Raw genomic sequence first — 6304 nt, 5'->3', positions numbered from 1 at the left:
TCTCCTTGCTTCTTACTACTTCTTGCAGACATTTCTCCCTCTGCTTTCCCTTAAAACCCCCCAGCTTTGAGCCTCATGCCATCAAATTATATCAATTCTGTCCCTTCATTGTTGCTATCATCTACAAAATCTACAAGCCCCTGGGTCATTCCGCCTCAGTTTTCAATAAGTTTAGCTCTTGGCTCATTTCACTCCCCACAACACTACTCCAGATTTAATTCTTCGTAATTTAATTACATAAATGGATGATCCTTTCAACTCCCTGACATATTGGTTCCTTGAATAAACAGTCTTCCACTGATTTTATCCTTTACCTTTCCCTGCCATTTACTCCAATGGTCATACCTTAGATCTTGTTATTACCAAAACCTATAACCGTTTCATGATCTCAGGCTCATGTATCTGACTCTCTGACCACCAGCTCTGTCTTCCAGATATCTCCTAGCAACTTGATTGCAACACTCCCTTGATTATCACCTTTCATTGTCCCTAACCTGAGTTTCTCTCCTCTCTTCATAAGCAACTTAAATCCCTGGGTCAATGGATGTAATGATTCACTTGCATATACTTTTAACTCAGTTTACCTTCTCTTTTTGTCACACTCACTTTGCAAAACCACAATTCCAGTCAGAGCCAGCTCTTTGCCTACCCCTATGCAGCAACCATGCTGACTGGTCTCATTTTAAACTCATGTCCATAACTCCCAGGCCCTTAACACTGCCCAACAATCATATTTCCCTAGTCATTCACCTTTTTATTCTAGATCAGGGGTCTGCAACCTTTTTCTGCAAAGGGCCGGATAGTAAGTATTTTAGGCTTTTCAGGTCATACAGTCTCTTTCACGACTACTATACTCTGCCATTGTAACAAAAAAGTAGCCAAAGGCAATATATAAGCATTGCCTTACATATTGCCATACAACTCATAAAATTTGAATTTTATGTAATTTTTATGTGTCGCAATTTAGTATTCATCTTTAGGTTTTTTTCCCCAACCATTTAAAAGTATAAAAATTATCATTACCTAGCAGACTGTACAAAAACAGGATTTGGCCACAGGCTCTAGTTTGCTGGGCTGTGTTCCTAAGTTATTTCACACCTTCTCTTTCTTCTCAAGTCTCTAATACTGCCTTCTAATACTGCCAGATGATGGCCTTGCTTTCTACTTCATTCATGAAATAATCAGAACATTCACCACTCCTACCACATCTAACCTCTTACCAGCATCTCTATGCATGAATTCAGCTTTCCCTTGTTACTGTGTTAACCATAGCACAAACCCAAAATATTGTATAACTTACTGTGTTTATTGTCTCCCCGACTAGAATGTTAGTTTCAGGAGGGCAGAAAGTTTTATCTGTTTTACACCCTGCTGTATACCAAGTACCTAGAAGAGTGTTTAGCATGTAGTAAGTGCTCAGCAAATGCTTGATTGAACATTGGCTACCAGACCAGCAGGTAGGAGTTTAGAGAATTTTTCTCTAGAGAAACTTACCTCTCCTTCCAAAAGAAAGAAACTATGCATCTTGGCAGTTGATCTTGAGTGCCCTAAGTGGTATTTTTTTCAAACTTCTTCGAGAAAACACCCACAATAAGAAATCCCCATTTTATGGACTTGACCCAGTACATAATATGTACATATGATGTATATGTGTGTATGTGTGTGTATGTGAAACCAAAGTTTCACAAAACAATTTCCTTTTTATGTGTGATATATTCTGACATAGTATTTTCTATTCTGTCTTTTGGGAAAAAAGTTTGTAGCAAGTGATTAAATTGATTTCACAAACCACTAATGGGTTTGCAACCAGAAGTTTGAAAAATACCGCAGTGTGTTCTACTAATCACAAACCCTGTCTATGTACACAGAGCTTCCAGTCAGTTTTCTAATGCCTAACTCTTACATGTGATTAGATAGCCAAGGATCTCCAGACATTTAAGGAAAGCTTCTGAGAATTCCCTGGCTGTCCAGTGGTTAGGACTCTGTGTTTTCACTGCCATGGCCTGGGTTCAATCCCTGGTCGGGGAACTAAGATCCTGCAAGCTTCATGGTGTAGCCATAAAAAAAGCTTCTAACAGAAAAAAAAACCCAAAACACAGCCACGGAACAAAGACTGAAAAACTCATAACATTAGAAATATTGTCAGAGAAATAAGATGCTGTATTCCCAGATGGAACAGATTGCTATTTAAAAGGGGGCAGGGCAGTCAAGAAAGTAGTAAATTTAAAACAGGATAACAGAAATGTGAAAATTCAAAAGAAGAGTTGGAACATAGAAGCCTTTCAGAAAAACAAAAAGAGGTAGAAATGGGGAAGAAATGATAAAATTATTCAATTATTCTAGGGCAAAACCTGTGTAGTGGGCTTAAAGAATAACTAGTCCAGAATGAAGGAGGATGATGAAGCCCTGGAGGGTTGTCTTCAATTTTAAAAAAAATAACTAAACTGATAGGCTACCTGATATGTTTGAAAGTATTGAGAGTTTGGGATAAATTAATTATAGATACTTGAATGCTAAGAAACATGGAAAAAGAGGCAATGGCTAACTTCGGTCAAAAAAAGGAAATGAAATCATATTATGCTAATTTATTCAACCGTGAATAAATATGTACACAGTTATAATAATGTAAGGAATAGTGATTTACCTAAGTAAGATGATATAGATATATTGAGGGATGGAGGATGGAGAAATAATACATGTGTTTATGAGAGGACATTGGAGTGTAAGTACATAGCTTATTTCCTATAGCAAGAAGTAAGATAATAGCCCAGACTGAAAAATCAAGAACTAGAGTATAAGCATGCTATTAAGAAATAGGGAGAAAATCCCAGAAGAGATTTATCTTAAAAGAAAGAAGTTGTCTCTGGGGAGCAGAAATTCAGAATGTAGAGTGCTGGGGTAGGGTCAACTGTGAAGTACCATTTGATATCTTTAAATGCACTATACTGGGGACTTCCCTGGTGGTTCAGTGGTTAAGACTCCGTGCTTCCACTGCAGGGTGCACAGGTCTGATCCCTGGTCGGGGAAGTTCCGTGTGATGCGGCCAAAAAAAAAAAAAAAAATACTATATTGGTAAAAATAAAGATGAATACAAGTAGTATAGTTTTTCATTTATTTGAAAATCTTAGCAGTCAGAATGGAGGAACTGTTTCCCTTAGGTATTGTAAGATATAAGATACTGGGAAACCAAGAATACTGATTTAGCACCCTTCTGAAAGAAACTTTAAAAATTCTCCCTGCTTTGGTACTAAACCTTGTGTTGCTTTGTTATTTTACAGTCTCCAGTAACTTGTCAGCTATTGCTGATACCAGCATCTCTAGGAACAGAAAGATGTAATTCTGGCCTCATACATTGTTATTACCATGGTGGGAGCCAGCAAGTATACTTATGTGGCTTTACAAGTAGCAGGGGGCAGAAAATCTTACTAAAGGGGGCTTGAGTAGGAGTAGGAGGGAGCACCCTGGCAATGCACATGGTAAAGGAGAGGGCTCACATGAGACATTCCCAGGGTATGCTCAGAAGAACTTCTGTGTGTCCTGCTGTAACCACTGGAGACATGATCCAAGGAAACCATCATATTGATGCTGTGCATGACTCCATTTGTTCTCCTGGACTGCTGTGGCCTGGGAAAGTGCTGAGTAGATCAGAAAGGATGAGGTGGAGAAAGAAGACTGGGGCATCCAGAGAACTATTTGAGCTCTGGAGGGAAAAGGGGTGAGGGGACTGCAGACAGAGCTAGCAAAACCTCGGTCCCAGATACATAAATTGTCACTTCTGCTTCCTAACCTTCTGACTTCCACACTTAAATTTAGAGAAGAGTCTTCTTACTCTTCTGACGATCCCCCACCAGGGAATTTTTTAGGCCTTACAAAGAAGTGAGAGGGCGCATACCTGGTAGGAAGGTGCACCTGGACTTATCACTCCTTAAGTGGAATAGAGTAAGGAAACGTAGTCACAGGGAAGCAGGGAAAAGAGTGGGTACTCACTAAGGCGAGTCTTGTCTGTAAACAGAACAACTCTGATGTGACCTGAAGGTCTAGGAAGACCCTAGGACAGAAAATCTCCCCTCTCCTGCCTACTGTGGTGCCCAGATCCCATCTGCACTTCTTTGGGCATCTCAGCATTGCCCTCTCATGATAATAAAGGAATAAAGTAGGGATTCAAGTAGGTACCTGATTCTTGGAGACTGACCAGAGGAGCCTCTCCCATTCCTTTTCCCTTTTCCAGGTCCCCACAAACATTTATTGGTTTTTACTCTGTCCCAGTCTCCAGGTACAAAGATAATGAACAAGGCCACTGCCCTCAAAGAGTTTGCAAAATTTTGATGGAGGTTGGGAGTATAGAGGCAGATATGAAAACATAATTTTATCCTAATGGGTTAAGTTTGGAAACAGATCTGCACAAATACAGATGGAAGTGCACCTAAGTCAGGGAAGGCTTTCTAGTTGAAGAGACTCCTGACCTAAGGGGAAAGTAAGAGTTATCTAGGCATGAGCAGGGCAGAACAAGAACTGACTCCTCCACTTCCACTGTGTCACCTGGAATTACATTCCTTGTTTAGTGACATATACCCCCCCAACCTCAAACCTTTGGCTCTAGCTGTGCCAGTTCAACTCTGTCACCCATCTCCTTACCCAGGCCTGAGTCTTCATTCAGACTCTAGCCAGGCAACTAACCATCTTATTACAGTCACTCTACTCAAGGCAGCAACAGCCTATATTCTAGAACAGCTATATCTAATATAAATATTAAATTTTCTAGTAGCTACATTTAAGAAGTAAAAAGAAACAAGTGAAATTATTTTAATAACATATTTTATTTAACCTAATACATCCAAAATATTTCAACCTTAATATAAAAAATTATTGAGATATTTTGTTTTTCATATTGTCTTTGAAATTCAGTATATATATATATATATATATTTTTTTTTTTTGGTTGCACTGGGTCTTCGTTGCTGTGCGTAGGCTTTTCTCTAGCTGTAGCGGGCTACTCTTCGGTGCGCGGGCTTCTCATCACGGTAGCTTCTCTTGTTGCAGAGCATGGGCTCTAGGCGCGTGGGCTTCAGTAGTTGTAGCACACGGGCTCAGTAGTTGTGGCTCGCGGGCTCTAGAGCGCAGGCTCAGTAGTTGTGGCACACGGGCTTAGTTGCTCCGTGCATGTGGGATCCTCCCGGACCAGGGCTCGAACCCGTGTCCCCTGCATTGGCAGGCAGATTCTTAACCACTGCGCCAGCAGGGAAGCCCAAGATTCAGTATATTTTACACTTACAGCATATCTCAATTCAGTCACACTTCAAGTGCTCAATTGCCACATGTGGTTAGTGACTACAATATCGGACAGTGTAACTCTAAAATTCTGCCCAGACTGAGTGTACTTGGTGAGGCACTATTATATATTTCCACTAGGTCTCTGTACCCCGAGTCAAAGCCCTGAGAACAATTTTGAAGAACGGGAAGGCCTGTGAGGTTTCAGCCAAAGAGTAATCACTCCCTTCAGATGCTAGACCTAGACAACTAACCCAAAACTGATCTCAAACTTGCTGATAAGACAGCTTTTAGCAATCACAAATCCACAAGTGCATCACAGTCAGACACATTTGACCCCTGGTGTCTCCAGATTGTCCTCTGGCGAGCAGGACACCCGCTAAGAAAACCTGATAATTAACTAACGTAACAGCATCTTCAGAAGGCAGCCTGGAGGGGCCTTGGTGAAAAGTCATCTAGTCCTGCCATTCTGGTTCTGGTTGGGACCGGGAACCACTTGCCATGTGGGACTGAAAGGGGCTAAAAATATTTGGCGTAGCATCAGACACCTTGTGTTAGAGTCTAGCATCAACAAGAATCACATGGGAGAAAAATATTGAGAAAATTCTATCCGTTAATTAAACATTTCCACAAACTAGGAAAAGACCACCTTTTAAGTTTTGCTTAGAGAAAGGAAACACGGGGTATTCCATGAAAGCAGAATTTGAAATCCATAGGTAAGTGTTCAGTCACCTCATACTGAGACCAGAAAAGGGAAGTGTTTGGACCAAGGTCATTCAAAAAATCCGTAGAAGTTATGATGAGCCCCTGCATCCTTTCCACTACAACCCCACTGTCTCTACTAACTGAAAAATATTTTAATTGGAGACACTATGCCATCTCCAAGGTTATCCTAAATTACCCTTCAGGATGACCCGCTCTGGGAAGGATGTGTCAGTGCTCCCCGTCTTCTGACTTAGGGGACCAGCCACCTTGAATAGGATTGTAGCGCCGCGATCCCCCACCTTCTGGAATCGTGGACGGAGGAGGCTACTGG

The sequence above is a fragment of the Grampus griseus genome, assembly GCF_964374135.1.
Source record: "Grampus griseus genome assembly, chromosome: 8".
Classification (NCBI taxonomy): domain Eukaryota; kingdom Metazoa; phylum Chordata; class Mammalia; order Artiodactyla; family Delphinidae; genus Grampus; species Grampus griseus.
This window is presented reverse-complemented; position numbering follows the sequence as displayed.